Genomic DNA, 24,829 nt, shown 5'->3' on the forward strand with positions numbered 1-24,829 from the left:
CCTTGCCTACGCAACACTCCCAGACATCAAAACTCTGTCTGCAAATCATGTTATAGCACATTTTTAAGATCAAATACTGATGATAACTTTAATTTGTAGTGCTCACAGACTTACAAAAAAGGATGATTATATAAACCAAATGTCAGTGACAAACATTCAGCATTCAGACCAAAAATGCATTACAAGAAGCCACATATCAAATGTCTTGCAGTGGGAGATGTTAGCATTACCTCCCCAATTTCAAGCTGTTAGCTGGCTGCCTTAACCACCAATTATGACTCCGTCTGAGTTGCACTTTGAGGTCTAAAGTTAATAATGATCTTGGCCCATTTAATTACATTTTAAAGCTATTGGTTACTTAGGATTGAGGAAGTGTCCCTGGTGTAAGGATTCTGTCGCTATTCTTTTATATGTCTATGCAGAACAAGACAATGTGCTCTGCTAATGCTCAATTTTATATGTTTAACTAGATAAATCAGTGTATCAAAGTAAAGGGAGCATTATTAGGGGAGTAATACTCTGACTTAAGACGGTAGTACGCTCTGTCACTCTTGCTGTTGGGATTTCTTATGTGTTATGGACTTTAAGAAACTTGAACATCACAATCTCCTCGAGTTAAAGTTGAAGTCACCAAATGTCTTATTTGTCAGATTAAGAGTTCAAAACCTCCAAGTAATTATTACTTATTCACTTATTGTGCTTTATTTTCTATCTTTTATTCTGCTGTTAAGTTTTAACTTAAAGACCAATAATTATGTTACAAAATACAATACACTGTTAAATATAGGACTATTGGATCTTCAACCGGAAATGAGGCAAAGCCTGCGCGCTAGTTCAGGCAGTCAACTCGAGCACCAATGATACATTCGCACATAACGCCCCTTGTCCCTCTTGCAACCAACCAAATACAGTCTCCTAAATCTGGCACTCTATTTAAGCTGTTGGATCTGCCTACCTCTGCCTCGCTAATGCTGCTGCTGCTACTGCTGCTTCCACACTGCTAATGCGTTCAACTCGCTGCTGCTGCTGCTGCATTCATGTTGGCGATGCTCGCCCCTCCTCCCCAGCTTCCACCTATAGGCTCGGGGGTTAGTTATCTAATCATTAGTCTATGTTAATATGTGGAGTGATAAGGCCCGAGCCTAGACGCCAAACTCAAACCATATACTGCTTCTAATAAACATATTAATGAAACAACATTTCTGACTGAAATGTATGTATTACGGCCCCTTGTCATGTTTCAGATATGAGTTGTAAACAGCTCCACCAAAGACACATTTCCCCTCTTAACTTCTCTCATGTTTTAATTAAAATAGTTGATTTGAAATGCAGGACATTTAGGTATAATACGCTTTTCTGATCTGTGGTTTTCCTGATCTTACTTAAGTAAAGGGTCTATTTTTTCTCCACTGGTTGCTTTCAGCTTTGGCAAAAAAATGGTAGTGAGTATAAAATTACAGTTACAGGAGGGTTACAGAAACATAAAGAAAATCTGTTAAAAATAGCTGGAAACTCACCACAATATAAAGTATTGAGTTTCTCTTTCACGTTTTTCTTCTTTGATAAACTGAAAGTAAAATCACTCTTCCCCAATCTTGTTTCCATTCTGCAATGTATCAAATCTACCAATCTAATTCAGTTGCTTTGCATCGCTGTCAGTAGATAAAATCAAATTGAGCAGCCCGTTGTAACAAATGAAATACCGTTTTTGCAAATATATGTCAGATCCATTTACTTATGCTTGTGTTTTTATTTCTACTCATCCATTCAGAAATACTTATTAACACACATATGACTGAACAGCTAAAGCCAGATTTACCGTGGAACTTCACCAGTTTAATTACGTTTTGAGTCGCATAAAGAATATTAAAGTATTGTAAATGGGCATATGTTAAATCGACGGCTCAGAGTGTTTCTTTCAGCAGAGCAGTGAGTTTTCATAAGGTTTGTTAGCCATTTCATTGTAAATAAGAGTATATTGCTTAACAAACTTAACACACCAATTAAACAAAGACCAAATTCTCTATTTAAGTCCTGCGTAAAAAAAAACAAAACTGCTGTAATTGCAACTTCTGATAAACATAACACAGACTAAAAGTGTTGCACCAACCTTACACAGCAGCTCAAAGTCACCTCATTAGGCTGTTGTTTGTTTTTTAAGAAATTATGGCGAAAAATACAACCTCATTATATTTACACCACATTAACTATTTTTCAGCGCACCCGCCAGCAGCTATTAGACTGATATAAATAATCTAAACTGTTTTGTGACCTGTGAAACTGAGAAGAGTCTCACATTTACACACGGAGGCTACACTGCAACAGGTGGGATCAGGGGCAAATTCAGTTCAGCTGGCAGAGAGAGGGTGAGGAGAGATGTGAGGTCGATTTAGAAATAATTTTGATAGAGGTTGAGAGAACAAATTGACCCGCTGACAGGTGACAGGAACAGAGGGGCCCTCACAGCTGATATCATTGATATAAATGCCATGAGAATATATAGTTGGCCATTATTTAGTTATGATACGCTTGACATTGTTATATTTAAGTGACAATATAAATCACGTTTTACTTGTACGTTAAGTCAGGCTAAGTTTGCAGGAGTTTTTGTTGTTCTATAAATGAACTGTTTGGTTCAAGTATGATAATGAAGGACACTGATATGTACTGTAACCCTGTATCCCATACATTGTTAGACAGCTACCTTTAACAACCTTCTTATCAGAGTACTGTTAGTGGAAAGTTCCATTCAGATAAACTAGGGATTTGAGCCTTTGCAGATAACTTACCTGAACAAAAATATATACAACACACTACAGGAAAGGGATAACCCCAAAAAGCAAAGTAGGGTCCCTTTAACTACCAGTAACAACATGAGATGCAAATATATATTTTTTTGTTACAATATTCATGTACATAGAGCACAGGGCTGCATTGTTAGACATAAGTGCTTCATTTATTTATATTTACTGGCGCTTGGCTGCTGCTCGTTTCCATCATATCCCATGCTCATAGACCTCTTCTGCTCTGTAAATCCTGTTAGCCACTTTTCAGGGGCTTTTAAGTAGCCCATTGGATCTGTGGCGAAATCCCTATGAGTTTATTTGACATCATAAAGGGATCACAAACACTGCCTGTAAGAAGAGCTAATAAACAAACCGATTCTAATACAAAATCTTGTGATTATGGCAGCTGTCGTGATGAAGAAGCCTCGAATCCCACAGTGTCACTGGAGTGTAGGACTAATCTAGTCTAAATAAATCATGCCTTTGAAATTGTGCCAGCAGTATGAGTAGCTATGATCCAGTGTTACCTCCCTACTCCTCTCCCTCTGTACTCCAGCACTCTCTGATATTGTCTTTGGTTTCAAAGTTAAGTGTTTTAACATCACATTCAACACACTGTGGCTTGCTTTCTCTAACTCAGATGGCCTTTACTTTTGTGTGTGAGGGTTAAGTACACTTTCAGAGAGAACTGAATTCATTTGTTGAAACACATGAGTTGTGACATATAGTATTTTAGACATGAGTCATAAATATGAATGCATGCACACAGCAGGCTGTCATGCACCGACATGCACGCACGCATGTACGCACACACACACAAACAGACACAATGGTTTATGTATGACTGCACATACGATTTGGACCTTGTTATAATGCAACAGAAGTGGCACATGCTCTGTGGATTTGCAACTGCTAAGATGGCTGATGTGTGTATGTCAATACTGACAATACAAGCTGTGAAAGAGTCATTTATCACGTTTCAATGATGACTGTCATGTATAAAAGCTGTAACATTTTTTATTGCCTTTTTAAAAGTAGGCGTTTAAGCATTTTTCACAGTGTATATTTTTTTACTAAACATCACAGGAGAAGCTTGTGACAAATAACATTAAAGATACAGCTGGTAACTTTATTAAAAATAACTTTATATCCTTTGTACTGTCCCTATATACCGACAGTAGTACATTTTGAAAAAAATCAAGACACATTTAACCTTAAAATCAAAAGTCCTTTAGGTCAGTGCTGACTGTGTGTGAAGGCGATGGAGCATGAACCCTTATAGCTGCTGTAGAAACCAGCGTTGGTTAAAATTACTGTAAGGTGTTTCTCATATGAGAGGTGAATTACTTAAACATGTGTCTGAGTCGTGTCCGGTGCAAACAAGCTTCAGTCACAGCTGGCTGCATACAGACACACAATCAGCAGCCACATTACAGCGACTAGAAAGGGGAACAAATGAAAGCTCAATTTGCCTTCAAAGAACGCATATAATTTATTGGCTTCTAGACTAAATAGAGCGGTGTACACATGAAGTCAACATTTAGGTTTATTTTTGTCTTTGTTGTATTAAATGAACATTTGATGACAAAGCTGTAGCATGTTTAATAACAGATCACACAAAGTAGTATCTGGAAAAAAAGAGTCACATATTCTTCAGCCTTGATGTTAGCTCATGCTTCTTGTGAAGTACGAACATCGCCTTGTTAGATGTGCTGGTATAAGATTCATCGTCTGAGATACATGCGAGTGTCATTGGTGGGAGGAGGTCAAATTAGGATCTTCTTTTTTTCCAAATTGTTCAACATAAAAAATAAATAATTGTGTCAAATATTACAATGAGGTGACTTACAAAGTGAAATGTGCAGTGGAAAGACACTGTAGTTAACAATTCTTACTTGATAGAGTTGAATCAGTGTCTTTATGATGATGTAAGGGCAGTTAACGTTTTTGAACTGATTTACTCCTTAGTCGAAAGCAGCCCTATTTATTATTTTTAAAGTAAAATAATATTACAGGGAATTCTATGATTAACTTTTTTAATGCTTTGATTTTTTAATTACTTACTTTTCGGTACTCAGTAAACATTTGCTCTGTGTCTGCTGAAGTATAAATGGTTGCATAGGAGATGCATTGGGATCACCATTTAAAATAACATAATGTCAACAGAAAGAAAAAGATCAGCATACAATTTGTAAAAGAGTAAACTTTAAAAAATCCAATATGAATCAATTATTATATGTGTAAGAAACAATGCATTTTCTTAATTACCCCCTTTTGTTATTCTTATGTGTTTGTTTCCGACTTATTGCAGATGGGCTGCAAAGAGTTGCTCTGTTTTTTAGCAATCATCTTCTCCACTGGAGTTACCCAGGGCTCACTACTGGGCCTCTGCATTTTATCTTATAGACTCTTGTCTTTGGCTCTTGCTTCACATCCCATAGTTTTCTACTGCTGCTCTGAAACTGGCAACACTGTACTCCTTTACTTTATATCCTCTGACAGCTGGGAGTATGACACATGGGGACTGGTAAAGTTTCATCTCAGCCGAGCATCGTTCGTCTGTTCTTGCCTCCCTGACATCTCCAGTTGATTCCTTGTCCAGTAAGTTTAGCTCAACCTTGACAAGACTCTGCTGCTGTTTTCTTTGGCAAAACCTGTGCAAGACCTCTCTGTCAATACTGGCAACACTGCAGAGGCTTAGATAACACACTGAGGTGTGAGCTTCACATCATAGTCGTTCTCAACCTAACTCATCTCCCGAATGAGACTATCCTTAACCACATTACACAATTGTATTCCGTCCCTGCATCTTATTGAAGGAACTGCAGCCAGAATGGTCCTCAGTGTCCTAACATTTCTCTTGTCACTTTGCTCCTGCCATACATACTGACTTTAAAAACAAAACTCATTTTGTACTTTCAGGTCATGACCTAGACTTCTGTCCATGCTCTCTCTTCTGGTACAATTGTCCAATTATTTATCCCTCTCCCTGCAGTGGCCTTGCTGTCTCCTTTATTCCCTGTAGAGGAATGACTTTCCCACCTGAGTTGGATGAACATTAGTCATTACCTCTTCCCCATCACACATTCAAAACATATATCTGAGTCAGTTTTAAAGCATTTGCTTGCTTTTTCTTTTTTATTAACCACTTACTATTACTTTGGCCAATCCTTCTTTCAGGATTTCTGGAGACTAATATAACATTTTTTAAAGGTGTATTCATTTTCAAAGAAAGTGAAATATTCCTTTGTATTGGATAGATGCCTTATACATTTTTTGTTGTACAACATTGTTAAACAATCCTTAAACAACACTTTTATTAAATGTGCAGATGTCCTTTTATCATAAATAAAGACTAATTAATCAGTATTGTGCTGTTCAGGCTCTGAACCCTTCAGCTCTTTCAGAGGGTTGGTGGCTTGTGATTTTTAAACGCTGTTCCACTCATCACAAAGTACTTTGAATGAAACGCATCAGCTAGATCATGAAAATGGTAATGTAGTTTTTGTTTGTCAGCCAACAAATATGCTAAACTCCCAACCAAAAATGAGTACTGAAATAGGATTGATTTGCAAAGTGTGTGGGTGTAGCGTTATCTTGTTAGGAGCATCAAGCAGAAAAAACCCGAAAGGCTGATGACTTTGATAACACCATAGGCGAGGCTCCTGTGTGTCACCAAAACAGCATGTGGTCAAGGTGAATGCAGGAGGAAGAGGTAAAGGGCCATTCACTTAACACTGTGTAGCAGGTGTTAATCTATGCTGTATGATCGCAGTTATTTCATCTGAGGTTGCTGAAACATTCATCTTGTGCATCTCAGACTCATGTCACATTGCATAAGTGTTTTTTTCATGCTCTTTAAGATGTATTTGTCACCCTTACATTAAGACTCCTAACGGAAATATCTATATGTTGTTGTTGTTGTTTTTTTTTTTACCTCGAGTCTTCCTTCCACCCACTGAGTTTTTCTCTTCTTTCTTGAAACTGTAATACAGCTGAGAGGAATACAAAGTAGGGGAAATCCAGCAGAAAAAAAAGATTGTGACTGGAATCAATCCTAGCTGGGGGTGAATGTTGTTCCAGGGATGGGAGTCTTAACCACACTGTCTCAGAGAAATTATGTGCTTACTTAATTCAAAAATGAAAGTAAAAAAAAGGGAAATGCACAGGCGGTAGAGAGATGACACACGTCTTAAAATAAACTAACAAATCAGTCACCTATAAATCCATTTTTGTCATTATCTTATTTTGAAATGACTTTAAGCATCATTCAGCTGTCATCAACGCAAACAGTCAAAAGGAGAGCCAGCTGAATTAAAAACCTAGTCCATTATCAGCTCAGTGGTTGGCTGGTGCAACAAAGATATGTGACCAACAAGTGGATTAGAGCAGCAATGCTTATGAGACAATAATCAGAGATAATGGAATTACAAAAACAGAGAGAGGGAATGAATTGGAGATGACTTCAGGCACTGGGTTTAAACAAAACAAAAAAACAGAGCAAACTGCCAAATATGTAGGGGAGCGCCACAGTGTGTCCGTCTTCTGCGTAAGAAAGCTTCAGCTGGATGCTGTGCCCTTCATAAACAGAGCTGGTTGCCATTTTTTGTGGAGCTGGGGCGTTTGTGAGTACAGCACACTGCATGACAGGTTTTTGTGTGTGTGGCACGGCTGTGACTGTTATCATTCCTTGTGTGTGTCAGTAATTGGCCAAGTGTGTGTGTTTGAGTATGGGCTGGCAGAGGTTGCAAGGTAATTGTCCAGTGAAAAAATGGTTCGCCAAATTTGTGTGTGTGTCTGTATGTATCAGAACGCAGGATGGAGGGCTAACCTCTGCCTCCATCTGTCCATGTCTGGCTGTGAACTCATAATCTGGCCTGTGGAGACAAACCCTCCTCACCACTTGCCACCTGCTTCAGAAATGCAGGTTAGTTTGAGGTTATTACTGTTATGGATCCGCTGGCGAAGATGCTCGGTTAGTAATGAATGATTCATTTCCTGTTTATTTAAGGGACTGTTTCACTATTAACACAGGATCCAAATCCAATGTTACTTTACGTTTGGATTTAAGCTTGTAGCTTAAAGTTTAAATCAGGGCACCTACCAATGAGCATTTCATATCTTATAGAAAAGTGTTATTTCTATATTAGTTAAGTTTCTGTGTTTGATTTGTTCTAATCATGCAAACCGCTGCTAACCCATTTAAAAAGGTTGTATTGTGACAGTGACTAACAAAGGCATCAGCCAAAATGTTTTCGCTTGTTACTACTCTGCATTACAAAAGAATACAGATGCAGCAGCAGAGGTGCACTTCAAAAGCCTTTCTTTTCACCAGTTTATCTGTAGTTGGAAACACATAATTAGTATTAAATTCAGGACAGGTATTGAAACATTTACATCTTATCCAATTAAAACCGAACAAAGTCTCTCTCATTAAAGAAATTATTTGACTTTCTGAAAAATACACTTACCGAAGTGTAAACGTGATTTAGGGGGAGTTAAGTGCTGAGCTATTTCTTCTCTCCGCTGGTTGCCTGGCAACCTCATGGTGATGACAAAACTCCAGGAAGTCGCTACACCCTGCCAAGAAATTTTGCTCCACATAACCTCCTGTAAAATCATTTTCCACTTAGGCTTTTGTGCAGATTAAACAAACGATATAACTAGACCCAGGTCACATATTGGCTAATATCTGCTTATTCCAGATAATGTTAACATTGTGCATGTGGTTATGTTATATTTAATTTATTTTGACATTTCAATGCACAAAGAACATCAACCTTACAGGAAGAGAAATTATGCTGCAGCTAGGTAGAAAAGACATTAATTTACCGCTGACACACAATATAAATCACAAAACTAGACTTTTAAAGAGTATCGAATACAGTACTAAGTTGTTGAGTAACAAAGTAAACAAAATAGATTGTGTCACAGAAATGCCCCAATAGTTTTTGGGGTATCTAACCCTCATTAAAGGAGCCCTATTATGCTTTTTTTTGGTTTTCCCTTTCCTGTAGTGTGTTGTGTATGTTTTTGAGCATGTAAATGGTTTGCAAGGGCTAAAATCCCCAAATTCCTTCCAGAGGGAGTCTCTCTCCCGCATACTCCCCCCCTGCCTGAAACGCCTCCATTGTAGTCTTTTGTTTACTTCAACGTCATAGTGACATCACTATGTAACATTTGCCCTGCTATTGGCTAGCGCTCCAACACATTGTACGTGATAGGCGAAGGGGCGGGACATCGCTAAGCGGTTGACCAATCAAAGTAGAGCCGGCCAGCTAACCAATCAGAGCAGGCTGGGCTCTGGTTTCAGATGGGGGAAAAGAAGGGCCACAGCACAGGCAGTATGAGACCTTTTTGAACATTAAAGCATTTAAAACACATCACATTAGAAACATACAAATATGTACCTGAAAATTAGCATCATAGAGCCTCTTTAAGAAAGAGAATAAAGTAATGATCAAAGGTGTCCAAATATTACTTTTTGTGCTGAGTTTTGATATGTAATTCTTTAGGGCAGGTTTTTCACACAGTAGCAGCTTCCTCATACAGTGACAGATATTTGCACCTGTACACCTAATAGCACTATCATATCCATGCAGTACTGCCACATTCTCCTACTTAGGGCCCTGTTGAATCAGTGACGGATTAAGTGTTTTGCTGAATTGCATCTGAGCAGCGGTTGTTAAGTGAATAGAGTAGGTTGTCCATTTCACCTCGCTGATTATCGCAGCCAGGATGCAAACTGGTGATCCCAAAGTGCCGGTTCTTCTACTCATTTTGATGATTCCAGCAGGCAGCAAAAAATTCTGTATCTGGTGAAATATCACCTTTAAGGTCAAACTGGGGCCGACAAATTGTCAGTGCCATCATAATATGTGCAATTTTAGGATCTGGGAGGTAGTTGGCAGTTATGATGGGTTTTATTATCCCTTGCCTCTCCCTTTTACTTCTCTTTATTCTCCTGCCTCATTCTTCTTCTGCCTCCACCCTACCTACACAGCCATTGTTACTTATAGCATCATAATGATACCATACAACTGCAAATTATCAAGTGGAGAAGAGAATAAAGTGCGGTTGTCATAGGCGATGCTCCAAAAGCTTCACAGCATTGCTCTGCCTGCTTAGCATTGTGCCAATGTGATCCCTGCATGCACAACAGCAATAATGAGGGCTGTGCAAACACGTTGAAGCAATCCTCCCAGGATGCATGTTGAATACTGTTACAACGAGCAGGTGCCAGTGAGCAGACAGTAAAGTGTTTTTCTGACCTGAAAATGTGGGTGAAAGTGTTAATTTCTGTGCACACAGGTTTGGTTAGGAAGCCTCTTAAGGTTGGGACTCGTAGTAATAAAGCAGTGAATAGGATTTGTATGAAAGGTGTTAAAGATTAACAAGACAAAGGACACACGGGTCAATTCGGGTAAAATAAAGCAGGCAGGAAGTGAATTAAAGAGTAAATGAAAGTGAAAGAAACCTCAGTGAATGTTGAAGAGCAAGCTGATAGTAACATTTTCATACAGAGTAAGCAGATATTCATCACCAATGGCCTTCTACATATAAAACTGTTTTTATTTTCACTGAAAATTCAAATCAAAGCACACCTCAGTTCCAAACCTTCATTGAATCAGATTAACCCTGCTGATTTTAAATAAAGACATTTTTAAAGAGATTCTTCTAATTATCTGTTTGGACAAAATAATTCCAGCCCTGATCTTAAATGACTTCCAAGACCCTTTTTCTTTCAACAAGTTTTACTTGGCATTTAATCCTTCCTCTGACGCTTGCCCCTTCCAGCCCTCTCTCCACCCCCCACCTCCTCCTGCTACTCCTCCTCTTTTCAGGCTTTGTTGTGCTTTATTTTTTCTCTCCTCCCTTGTTTTTGGGTTGCTCTCTGTGATGTTAGGGTGGCGAATGTCTGCGAGCACGCTCAGTTCCTTGGCAAATAAAAGGTGGGGGTGTTCGGTTGCCAATCAAGGCCTACTCCTTCTCTTTATTCCTTCAGGGGTTGTCTTCTCAGAAGCACAACTCAAACAGAGGGAATGAATAATTAGCCTCACAATTTTTTCCTTGAATCGGGAACTAGGTCGCCGGCTGACACATGTCTCAATAGGGAACAACCTCGCTGAAAGAGACGGACGTATGGAGTTATAAGAGCCCCCTTAAGAAATGCTGCTTCACCTAGGGACTCAGAGTCAGAGAGGTAGAGAGGAGACACTTTTTTTTCTGTCTGGCTTTGGCTGGTGAAAAAGTGAGTCACATGTGGAAAGCAGCAATTCCATGATAGCAAAAAAAGAGAGAAAACATGAGCAAGAAAAAAGGAGGGGAGGAGGGGCCGGTAGACGAAGAAGAGGGAGGGGGTAGGACAAGGGAGAGATATATGTAGTGAGAGAGAGAAAGGGAGGGGAGTGTGCGTATGACGGGAATTCATGCTTTAAAAAGCAGAAAAAAAGTGGTTTGTTTGGAGGGAGAGAAGAACATCTGCGATTTCTCTCTGGGCTGTTAGATATGCAGTTGGTTTGTTGTTCTGCATTTTTCTTTTTTAAGTTCCTTATTTGCCATCCTGCCAGCAAAAAAAAACTTACACTGACACATTTTCACTTCACACCTCCTGTTCACATATCTCTCATTTCCAATCTGCGAGAAAGGATCAGTCTGTTCCTCCTTAATGACTGTTTTCAAACTGGACGGACACATGTACAGTATGCTGTCACAGATTTACTTCAAGAAAAAAAAGTGTTTGAGGTGGAAAAACTTTTTTCTCTTACTTTTCTTGGAGAATCAGAGGCAGATATGAGTGCAGTTAGGAGGGAGAGTGAAGAAGGAATCAAGAAATAAAGGAAGCAGACTTGAGAGCTGAGGAAAAAATTGCCTCAGTCATGTTTACTTGTCTGTAAATTTGTTGGGCAAGGACGGAGGATCTCTGATTTCCTTCCCGCCTCCTCTTCTTCTCTCCTCCCCTTGTGGGTTGTCAGGGTGTGGTGGCCTGTGACCTCCTGACCCTGCACCGTGTTTGTGTGTGAGAGAGAGAGAGAGAAAGAGAGAGAGAGAGAGAGAGAGTGAGAGAGATGGTAAGGGTGAAGCTTCCCAGCTGCACCGAGAAGGGGTGGGGGTGTAGGTTTTTTCCTTCACTAGGTTTTGAAAGAAAAGCCACAAACTGAAAGAATAAGAGCTTTGTGTGTGTTGTTGTGTGTTGGTGTGAGAGAGAGACACAGGAAGAGATGGAGGAACTAAAAGAGCAAAAGAGAGAGGGGAGTAGCAGTAAAGAAGAAGTAGATGGAGAAAGAAGAGAGGGTGTGTGGGAATAAGGAAGGAGAAGGAATTGGTGTAAGTGTGGTGAAAATAGTGAAAAAGTTGAGGGGTGTGTTTGGAGGGAAACTGAGATGGAGCATGGAAGGAAGAATGAGGGAGGGAGAGTATGACAATTCTATTTGGCGTTAAGTAAGATGAACAATCTACTGTTATTACAGAATAGAGGTTTATAAGGATGCCTTAAAACACAAGCCTCTGTTTATGTATTTTTCTTAGTTTGCCTCTGCTGCTTTTTTCATGTTAATGGCCAATAATATTGTTACACACTTCTATTCAACTTTACGATACAAGTGCAAGTACATTTTGTTTATTTATCTGACAACTGGAACCAACAATAACCTTTACGTGCAATAAAACAACACATACTGAAATTAATTAATTCAGACCTGACCAACACACCTTCAAGGCATAATAAACTGTATAAATGGACAAATATAATTTTGTATTCTTCGTTTACAAGTGTTTTTTTTGTCAGAATTAAGCATCTAAGGATAGCAGGTGACAAACTGTGTGTAATATTTGTATTCTACTTTAAAATTATTGACGTGTTTCCATGCAATGCAGTCGTAGATAAGTATACAGCTGATTTGGACTAAAAGTAGTTTAAATAGATGCAAAAAACCAACTAAAACACAATCACACTTTGCGCTAAAGAACACGAGGAAACTAAATATAATGTTTTTGCTTCTATACATAGATAAGTAAAGGACACTGCATTTCTTATTTCAGCATTTCTTCAACATTGGGAAATGTATGATGTGCAGATTAAAGGCAAAGATTAATAAAAAATTAGACTAAACATACAGTTTTAAATAAATGACTGGAGATTAATGTTAATGTTAATTAGAATAAATACTGTTTTCGTTTCCCTTACACCTTCCTTCTTGTCGATGAGCCAGCCGTCTTTGATTTCTGCAGCTTGTAAGGCCTTTGCCGGATCAAGTGACTCAAAACGGCAAAATTGATTTTCTCCCATGGCGTTTTTATCAGCAGCATAGAAATGCTGATTTTGTGTTGAATTACCCACAAAATCAATGTCTGCACAGCTATTCACCTATTGGCACTTCAGCTGTTTGTTAAAACAATTATCAATCATGAAAGTCAATTTCTTGATAGTGAAGGAATGCAATCTGTCACTTGGCTTTACATTTGTTCAGTCGCACTATTACTTACTAAATAGATACATGCCAAAATACTTATGACTCTTTTAGTTGTTTGGCTTTTCTAGCAGTCCACTGTGAAGTCATTACTTGGTGATGCTACTAAAATAAATTCCCACACTCTTTTCACGATGGGCCGGCCTATCATCATCAGCACACCTATCTGTTTGTCCATAACCTCACACCCCTCAAATGGCAGAGAAATCTGAAGAATTTAGTCATAAAACCTGAATAATGAAACGTTATGAGGCCAAAAGCAGAAATGATCCTTTTTGTCATTTTAAGCTAAATTCTCACTTAACCCTGTTTGTTTATTTTTTCCCTTTTTAACAAGACAACATTGACATTTTCAGCTATAATGCCAGGTATAATTTAAATTACACAAACATAATAATGTACAAAATTATATATTTACAAACTCAAAAAGCGTGGTTCAGACTATATGGAAATCCTAACTTATCTGATGTGCTCATTAAGTTAGATTTTGAACATTTTTTTAAACAACTGAGCTGTATATAAGACTCTACTCAAATGTACCTGGTATGAATTATGACCACAACTTGCAGCGTCACTTCTTTCTATTGTTCAAATGTCTTTTTCATTTAATTTCTGTATCAATTAAGCCGGTGTGTGGCTACCACCAGATACAAGATGATTGGCAGTGTTTTAAATCTTTATCTGCAGTGCTAAGACATTAATCCTCACACTGTTAGTGCTCTGAGGACCAGGGACAGACATGGCCATGAATGATGCATCCTGGGAAGAGAGGAGAGCTCTCCATCCCTCCCTCATCCTTGAGTGAGAGAGGTTTGCTGTCAATCTCTCTCTCTCCCTCTCTCCTCTCCCCTCTAGTGGCAGTTAGGAAGCCCTGTGGAGTCCCGCTAAGCCTCTCAATAGCTGCCCTGCCTCCCACCTCGAGGCCCATTCACTTGTAATGAGGTGCTCAAGTATCTGTGGCTTAACATAAGGGTCAACACCACAGAAATGGGCCCTTTTACAACGCTACAGCTCCACCGCTTAAGCAAAAGTGATTAATGATATCATGCTCTTATTTTTTAATCTGCTGGTGTTTAATTTGAATGTGCATCAGTAAAATGTGTGTTATTTTTGGTGTGCTACACAATTTCCTTATTAATATTAATTGTGTTTCTCTCTAGCTTGCTTAAATGATGTTAAACTAACATTATTCAGAATATTTACATATATTAAATCCTCAGGTTGTACTTAAAAAAAGACATACTTTAATTTAGATATTTGGCTTGTAGCTGCTTGACACATGACACGCTATTTTGACAGCTGAATGAGCAGGAGTTCACAGTAAGTGTCACATCTACCTGAACAACACTGAAAATATCGAAGAGATGGCGTTGCAGGTAACAAACAGAAACCACTCTTTGTTGCAGCCACTCTCCAGTCTTCTACTTCCTTTGGAACAACAAGTCAAATACATCTTTTTGATCATGCGTCAATAAGCTCCCCTGATGTGGCTTATCTGCCAGAGAAAACGATGCGAGTCCACCTTCCTTTAATGACATGGATATCTTCCCAGTATGAACAAGCACGGACAGATTCAGAGTCAGGTTGAAGTTGTGCTTGTTTCTTATGAGATAAAACCACTTTACAAAAAGTAAAAGAGAATGTGAGTCAATATTTCAGGTGTTTTCTCTTTTGATGGTATTCAATAGTTTCTAGCAGAATAGTTTTGTGAATTTGTCACTGGCTTAGAGTATTTGTATGTACTTATATCCCTGAACTCTTTGTCTATCTTCTACACTTCTCAGTCAGATTCTTAAGAAAGAATAATGTTCTGCATTTCTCAGGGTTTCTTTATGACTCCGTGGTGTTGTTATTCTGCTGTCTAGCTGTTTTTCTCGCCTAGTTTCTATTGAAATTTACACTGCATTTAAAACAAATTTCCAAGAAATCAGTGAAAGAACGTGGAATGGAAAATGCTTTTATTCACTCCTTTTATGTAGATATTAAGTGCACTGGAATAAGCAGTCGGTGTGCTAATTCTCCAGAAGGGTTGCGATTAATCCATTGCAGAAGACAAGGGGATATCGCACCAGTAAAATGTACTTAACAATGGAAAATATGATTGAAATATTTCACATATTTGAGGTATTTCTCCATAGGGGTGCTAACAGGTGTTTTTGTCTGCCGCCGTTTTTTTGTTTTGTTGCTGAACCATCATTTCCAGCTCAGCAGGGCGTAAAAACCTGATTGTGATATTTGAAGGTTTTCTACACATTTTATGCTCAAATAATCAAAGTCTATATGCCTGAAACAGGTGGATGGAAATACTCTATTGCAGTTTTAGTAAAGAGGGGATGGGTAGTACAGATTCCCAACGAAAAGCATACATTCCAGTTGTAAATCTACATTAGATGGATGTGGCCATATAGACCACCAATGCAGTGGCCCATAAACATCTGCTGACATTAAAAGCAAACTGTAAATATATGTCATCCTCACCACATTCAACTACGTGAACATAAATAAACAGGTGTTGTTATTTCCTGTTTATTCAGATAAGGAAAAGGTAGACTGTTAAGCAATTATGGAGCAAAATGAGAAATTCAGGCTGCCGTTTGGGAGCCATAAAACTCAAAATGTGAAGGGAATACACAGTATTATAATAATACAGGTTACATGGTCAGCAAGTGCATGCACTTGGCAAACACTTGAACGTCATGCTAAAGCAACATTTGGGGGATTAGCTTTTTCGCTGTCTTGTTCAATATTAATTAAGTAGAGTTCAGCAGAGAAATTGTTGCGTACAGTCTCTTTCCTACTCCCTGTATGATGTTATTTTTTAACTTCAACTCAAGGATGAATTTAAGAGGCCAGTTGAGATTACGTGAAACCACAGAGACAAAGTGTGTTTTCATGGTAATACATGCACGTCCCATTTGTTTCTTTATTTCTCAGTGACTTATGGGAAATCACTTGGCACTTAGCATCCAACCATCCGCAGCATCCCAAACATTAACAGATCTGTGTGTGGTGCTGCTTTGATTGTGTGTGTGTGCTGGGTTGAATGAGCTAAGTGACTGTCAAATTATGTAATGCTGTGGGATAATTCTGTTGGCTTTTCTCTGCACAGTTGTCTCATTTTTTGATTGTCACGGTTGGCAAGAGGCCAACACACACACGTGCACAGACACACACACACACACACACACACACACACACACACACACACACACACACACACACACACACACACACACACACACACACTCCTCTTTTTCTCTGTCAGCATTATGCAGAATCCATTTTCATTTCCATACATTTTCTATCATAAATGTTCATCCATCTTTCTGTTTAATGCAGACCTCTTTTCCTTCTTCTTTGTTCTATTTTTAATCTGCTTTGTTTCTATTTCCCTCATTCTTACACTCTAACCATCCCCTTGTTTCCGTTTCTGCATGTAACCCAAACCTCTAAACAGACAATTACACACTCACATGCATTTTTATAGCAGGTTATATTAGAGCACAATCTCAGTTTGCTCTAAATGTTGGTTTTATAGCCCCGGCTAGATCCTCTCCAATCACACTAATTATACCATTCCCTCCACATTAATAAAGTAAATATCCCATAAATTATAAATGACACTGTCAACATGCTCTTCCTAATGAATCCAGCACAGAATCACTCCGAATAAGTGGGATTGACTGGTGAGTTGCTAAATAAATGAAGGAGCTTATGTGTCATTTCTGTTTCCCAAATTAAAAATCAATGAATGGCTGACAGATGTGGAAACATGCAGAAGTAAGATTTTAATCTCTAAGAAGTAGAGAAAAACACACATTGAACTTGAAGACAGACCCAGATTAATATCTGCTGCCTGTTTTGTTGGCTTGAAGAGAACATCTGAGCTGTAAGCAGCTGGTGTTAACATGTTGGTTTAGTGATTGTCTTTGTTGTTTTTAATGACGTATTTCTATTGTTCATTATTATTTATTTCCTGCATGCCAATGATACATCCCTTTTCAGTATGTAAAATCTGCTGCTTTGTCTGTGAAACACAACCCTGTTTGCACATGGAGATGCTTTGTCCTTAGAGATTTACACCTTTATATCACTTTCTCTCTGCCTCTTAGTGTATACCCTCTTTTCAATCCCCTGTTAATCTTGCTATTTGACACAAGCAGACACATATACATTACCACTCACTTTATGTTGCATCCCTCTGTCCTCTTCTCATCAGTATGCTTGATGCATGCCAGCAGCCGAGATGCTTTTGACTCCTAGTATTCACACCAGGTCATCTCTGGTAGCACTGTGGCATGCTCTGTAGCAATAATAGCAGAACACATAAACCACATTCTGCAAAACATAAAGTTGTGACATGATATATTCCGTGCATATTGTGACTTCTGCAAATTCAGAGTTGTTCCGTAAACCTCAGCTCCTCTCACAGGGAGATGTAAGCCTTGTACAGCACGGGCTTTCTTCTTTTTTCATTCAAGTCAAATCCCCCCCTCCGTCAGAGCCAGTGATATAAAACAGTGCTCTGAATTCAGTGCAGAAAGAAGTAACGAGGGGAAGTTGTGTAAGGGAACATGGAAAGCTGCTGCGTTGACATGGTTTGGGTCAGTGCCAGCCAGCCGTTCTTACCATCCACTTTGACCCCAGCTCAGGAGAGGTGGGGCTTTTCTGGCTGCAACCTGACTCCTCTGGTCCGGTGCTGCTGGATTGATCCAATACTCACACGCAAAATGTCACCAAATACTCACGCAGTAGGCATTTACTGTTGTTTTTGAGTGCTTGTGTTTATATGAATTCATATGCTCATGGCACAACGTTCACACCCTGGTCCCTTCTCTTGCCTTTCGGCCTGACTCACTCCCACAAATATGCAAGCAACTCCAGCTCAGTCACCTAATTGATTCCAGACTTTCCCCTCATCTCTTCCTCTTCCTCCTCCTCCTCCTCGCTGTCACTGCTGCCCCTTGTTCTGTCCATCTTTCTGGGTCTCAGTGCCTGCCATGTGTGCAGTCAAACTGTATGCAATTACATATAGGTACTGATGAATGTATAAATATGTGTTATATATATAATAACAATTGTTCCTCTTTGTTTCTCCCTTTTCTTTTTTCTCTTTCTCTTTTTTTTCCTATAACATGATACCAAATGATTGCCATCTTCATTGAAATATTATTGCCATCATAAGGTTGATAGGAGAGACATTTGCTAAACTGGGTTAACTGGGATTTGATAAGCAGCCTGTCAAACTGCATAATTTGTGTCTGTGCTGATATGAAGGCAATGTGAGTCTTGTTTAAGGTTTGTAAGGATTTATATTTAGTTTAATTCAAAAGCCTGCAGAGTTTAAGTTTTACTGGCCACTGGATTTTGTGGTGGGGTTTGTGTAATGGCGCTGCAGAGACCTGGTTGGGTTGACAGGTGTTGCAAAAAAGTTTAGAAAACAGTGTCACTGGAGCATGAAAAGTGCAGGGGACTGTCACATGGAGAGGGGTGTTTGCTATTTAATGACCTGAGGGGCAGGTAGAAATAAGGTGAGATAGTGAGAATGAAATATGCCACATTGTGACCATGTCTCTAAGAGCCTATATGTGATGCATTTTACTGCAATGAGCATATGAAATACCCTCTCTCTTGAGAACATATGTATCCCCATATGTCTAAAGCAAACAGTGAGATGAACATAGTTTAGCAAACACTTAAGTATCAACACTATAAACAGCAAGGCCAATGATATGTACAAATACACAATTACATATGAATGGATAAAGGGAAACAGGTTGATATCATGTCTTTGCTACAGGTGTTATTTGCTACTTGATGATAATTAACCTCGTCTGATCCTGTAACTTTTTCAGCTTTAATATCAGCCAGCTCGATGTTCATGTGACTGAAAAATGAAAGTCACAGAAGCAATAACACCTACACCTGTAGAGCTGTATTTATTATACATTTAACAGACAAACACGAATGCTTGGAGGTTAACTTCTATTCTAAAATCCACAAGTGAATATTTACAATAATCCATACACTGCAATAATCCATAACCTGCACTATAATGAATATAATATTCAGCATTACATGTTGTAAATCCAATAGTCTACTTGTCACTCAGTTTACTTATTATCTATGTTCATATTCAGATATATATACGTACATATATATATAATGCCCGTTTATGTATATTTGTTCTGTAAGATGTACATACTTTAGAATTGTTTCTTTCTTTTTTTAAATTGTATTTCTATGTATAATGACGTGTATGTTATTGTATTCTGCTGCTGCAGCGCAAAATTCCCCAGTCTGAGATTAATAAAGTAAATCTTATCTTATCTTATCTTATTATCGTATTTACATAACCAAAAAGAATGGGCTTAAACAGAGAGCCACTTAAAAAACTGACTTCTGTTACACAGGACACTTATGCTATTACAAATAAATGTTAAAGAGAAATTGTGGGAGTAAAATCTGATGAAAATGTCAAGAATGTTTGTGACTAATGGAGGGAGACCGTTCTCAATTCCATGGAACTGTCTGATGATACAGTTGCTTTCGGACACTGCAGATGTTGATGCATTTATATTCATGGCAGTTTATTGAGTAATTGGGGGTTGTTAAATGATAATAAACATTTGGATTTAATCAACAGTGGAAATTGTCACTAAAATGTAATAACACTTAAAATACCATGTATAATGTAATTGATCAGTTGTATATAGCTCAGGTCAGGGGGATCTGACAGTTTTGACCTCAGAATAAGTGGGTCAAAGGAAAAATGTGTCACATATGAGGATGTATATAAGAATGAAAGGAATTCTTACAAGATAAGACAAGTTCCTGATTATTTAAGGCTTTGCTAACATCCTGATTTCTAACTTCCTGCAGTAAATTCACATTGTTAAGGTGTAATGTTCCCTGTCTGAATGAATTAAGAATATATATCTGTTTTGCTGGCCTAGCTCCATTAACTCTGGCTCAGTGCCAGGGTAATACAGCATGTTATTGTGATATTAACAGTGAGCACAAAGACAGTGGACTGTAAGTGCTATAAGTAATCCCTTCTGGGTTTCTTGGGTCTCCCTCCACACTATTCTTTTCATTATTCTCTTGTCCATGTAAATATGTTTTGGGAACTCTGCCCTGTTAGAATTCTGTTTTGCTCATAACGTATAAATGCCTGTTCTTGGTGGGAATTTCCCTCTTATGTGGAGAATGCGACTGAGTCAGAGGAAGCTAGAAAAAATAGGAATCATGAAGTAATAAGAGTGGAGGGAGGAAGGGAGTGACACTGAGGTGTAACATTCAATCCTAATAAAAAATAAGCAGTGCCTTATTAATCAATATTGATGACCTAACAATTACCTTTCTTTGTGCTGATCCTGAACTCACTGATCTGATCTGTGTTTTTAAAACAGTCAGCTATTATGGTCTTTTAATCTTCTTCGTTTATGTCTGCAGACTTCATCCAGCACCTCAGGCTATCGATAAACGGCTAACACTCATGTCAGGTAGAATCGTGAAAATGTAGTACTAGCTTTGCAGGATGCCAAACAGTTTCAGAAGTGTGTCCAATTTCTTGCAGCACTTGTATAACATTATACATTTGGTCTTGTATATCGAGGGTTCACACGGGAGCATGATCAAGTGCATGTGTTGAAGGTTTTCTAATTTCGTAAAACATTGACAATACATTAATCTCAAATCAAATCCATAAATTATTTTCATAAAGATTTAAAAATGTTTATTTAATATTGAAAGATATGATATCGAGATACTGTTCTGATATGTATCGCAATATTGTTTTGGCCTTATCACACACTTCCACAGACTCGTTATTATCATTATCCCTCTCTTATATGTTGCAGATAACAATTACATCCATTATCAATTAATCTGCCACAATAAGCAGGAAACTTCAATATTTGAGACTCTGAAAACAGCATTTTTTGCCCAATTTTGCACACTAAATGTAAGCATACTATGTTGCTGTGCACCACACACACACACATTATCACACACACACACACACACACACACACACACACACACACACACACACACACACACACACACACACACACACACACACACACACACACACACACACACACACACACACACACCACACACTCAGCAAACAGAGACCAACCTCTAGTCAGACATGCAGCAGGGCAGCTAATTAGTAAAGTGGCAGTGGGGTTTTGTGTGAAATCAAACACACATACACACAGTGTTACATTAAACACACACACACATTGCCCAGTGAGAGCTGATAGCCTGCACACACACTGCTGAGACACCACTGGACGCCAATACTGCTGGTGATATTGATCCAAGACAAATGAATGAATGAGGGAGAAAGAGAGAGAGAGAGGAAGGAAATGTGTGGAGAGGGGTCATCGTGTCCGAGACAAAGTGTTGTCACACCTCGTCTCCCGTCTTCTCCCCCTCTTGGATCAATAACATCTTTGTGTTTGTTAGAACAGTATTGTGGTGGTGCGTGGTCACTCCCTCTAGTGGTGTGAGACCAACACAGTCTGGGGATATAAGTGAGAGATGAGAAGAGTTTTGTAAAAATGAGAGAGAGAGGTTCAAACACACTGGGGAAAGAGGGAGGCGAAACAGAGAGAGATGCAGAAAGATGGTGCTGGATAGAGAGAATGAGAGGTGGAAATACAGAGAGTGGTAGTGGCGACCCAGTTCCATCACTGCTTGTTTGTGTTTGGGGTGGCGCTGAGGTTAAGAGCATTGAGGCACGGGGATGGGGGAAGGAAGGTTGTGCTAAATAACTGTGCATTTGTAAGGACATTACCTCACTGTACACACACACACACACACACACACACACACACACACACACACACACACACACACACACACACACACACACACACACACACACACACACGAGCAAAGGCAGGCCCAGAGCTTGCCTGTGCACTAAGGCACTTTGGGAACCAGCTGTCACACACGCTGCGTGCGTTAGGATGAACACATGCACACATTGATAATGGTTCTGACAATTTTTTCACCTGATGTTGCTCTCAAACTGATATCAGTACACAGACTGTTTTTGGATCATGTAATTATAGTGTGCTGCAGACGATTATTTTCATAGTTTTTTTATATAATGATCATTCCACATTGAGTTTGCACAATATAAATGTACGATTGGTGCACATTAGACATTTTGCAGTTTCACGAGTTAAAGTATAAAATACTCATAGGAAACATTTATAATATTTTTTCTTCATTAGAAACCAACATGACTTTCGGCTTGAAATCTAAATTTTGTTTTTATTTATTTACAGAATGGATCTGCTTATTGTAAAATAATCTGGCATTTATCAGAGATAATCAGTTAAAAACATAAAAGATGAGCTTTCAGTTTAACCTAATTGAGGCTGATTACATCCAGTTCCTTTAAGATCTCTCAAGCATGATGCATTTCCCCGTAGCTCAGGCTGTGATGAATGATGGATCATGATGCTTTAAAGCCCTATTGCACTTAGCTGTGCATTTAGTGTCTACAGTGCGCTTTTCCCTCGGGCCATCTGTGTTCCTCCTCTGATTAACAGGCAGTAAAAACCCAAAACATGGTGCTTTTAAAATTACAATTTCATGGTGTTTTTTGGCTCACGCATCCCTCACGAAAATCACTCTTCAATGTATCAGATCATTGTTTTATTTCACACTCCATTTTCTATATTTATGATGTTCATGTGAGGTTGTGTATGCTGCACGCTCGTGTGGATGCCTGACCTTGTTTGCTTGCGAGAGTGATTTGTCACACCTTGTGCTGATATGCTGCAGTGAGCTGGCTCCTTTACAGCTACAATATAAACAGGAGTGTCTTATGTAGATTGCATGTTCTCTCTGGCATCTAAGTATGTGCTGCTGCTGAGATAAAAAAAAAACTGTAACTGTTTAGGAGCTACAGATTCACATGCAGGAGTTAGGGAAGATAATGTGGAAAAGTTGACTTTGAGTCCTTTTTTCTTGGGATGTGTGCTTCATTTTTGTCAAGTTTTGTGTGGGAGGAGGCGGTGTTTGGGGAGTCAGTGACAGTTTTGGAGTTAGAGGGGTCAAGAGCCTGCTGTGGATCGGTCATGGCGAGAGTAAATGAAGATGGGCTGCGCAGGATTGGTGGGAGTGGGAGAAGAAGAAAAAAAAGTTTCGGGATTTTGAACAGAGGGAGATATAGAGACAGTGAGAGCTAATGAGCTGGATTTGCCGGAGACTTGGCATTCTGCTCGTGGTGCTCGCTCTATCTTGCTCTGTAGAGGAGCTGGCTAGAGCGAGCTTCCTGTCTGAGCCCTGAAGCAGGAGTAAATGAGTAGTGGGTGGGTGGGTAGGGGGGAAGAAGGTGGGGGGAGGGTGGAGGGGTGTTGGGCGCATGAGAACAGAGGAAGGAGGAGAAGGAGGAGGGGCGGGAGGGACCAGTGTTGAAATTGAATGCCAGGGCGCCATGTTCTCACCGCCAGCGTTTCCATGGTTACAGGGTAATTCTGGCGAGTAAGGAAATTTCATTCACTCTGGTATGAAGAAGAAAAAAAACCAGGAGTGAAATATCAACAAAGCAACAGCAGAGGAGAAAGGAATACACACATACACACACACACACACACACACACACACACACACACACACACACACACACACACACACACACACACACACAAAAAAATGAAGGAAGAGAAAGAAGGGGAAAGAGAAACCTCTACTGGGGTTTATGCCACCCATCCCCCAGGCTTTCTGCTTCTATTTTTCATTCCTTTTTTTCTTGTGTATTTCTGTGATGCTTGGTTTGTTTGCCACCACCCTATAAGCAAATACAACACCCACCCACAATCCTCCAGTTCTTCCACGAGCCCTGCAGGTATATGGCAAAGAACAAAGAGAAGCACTGTTAACTGGCCGCAGTGTATGTGTGTGTGTGTGTGTGTGTGTGTGTGTGTGTGTGTGTGTGTGTGTGTGTGTGTGTGTGTGTGTGTGTGTGTGTGTTTGTGTTTTTGTGTTCTTTTTAGGAGCAGGGCAATGGGGGTTGGTGTCGGGGTGGGGTCAGGTGGTTAAAGAAATCAGGAGTGTGTTCAATTGTTCACACACACATTTGACACATGTGAACTGCCTGCTGAGATGTCAGAGGCTCGGGCAGAGTGCAACTGATCCGACCAGGTTTTGTCTTGAGTTGCTCAAATATCACATGAAAAAAAAGGGATGAGTTCAGATTCGGGATGCATGTTCAAACCTGAGCACACAAGCGTGTGTCATCCTGCAACAATACAGCCACACTCACTCTATAAACTAACTGCTGTTGACAACTGCATGGGGTTTGAATGGGCTGTCGCTGCAGCCAACCTGACAGCTGCACACACACACACACACACACACACACACACACACACACACACACACACACACACACACACACACACACACACACACACACACACACACACACACACACACACACACTGCAACGTTTCCGCACAACCTCATCTTCAGTGTAATTTCTGATACGATATGCAGGTTTTCTCATCAGCACATGCAGCATGTTTTGACAGAGCGTGCCATAAA

The 24,829-nt window shown here is 39.4% G+C and overlaps 1 protein-coding gene across 2 annotated transcripts in view; it reads left to right on the forward strand.

Annotated features, from left to right (window-relative positions):
• Positions 1 to 24,829, forward strand: part of LOC134868287 (mediator of RNA polymerase II transcription subunit 13-like) — a 69,325-nt gene that overhangs the window by 16,632 nt on the left and 27,864 nt on the right. The window lies entirely within an intron of this gene.

This window comes from Eleginops maclovinus, chromosome 8 (assembly GCF_036324505.1).
Source record: "Eleginops maclovinus isolate JMC-PN-2008 ecotype Puerto Natales chromosome 8, JC_Emac_rtc_rv5, whole genome shotgun sequence".
NCBI classification, from domain to species: Eukaryota; Metazoa; Chordata; class Actinopteri; order Perciformes; family Eleginopidae; genus Eleginops; species Eleginops maclovinus.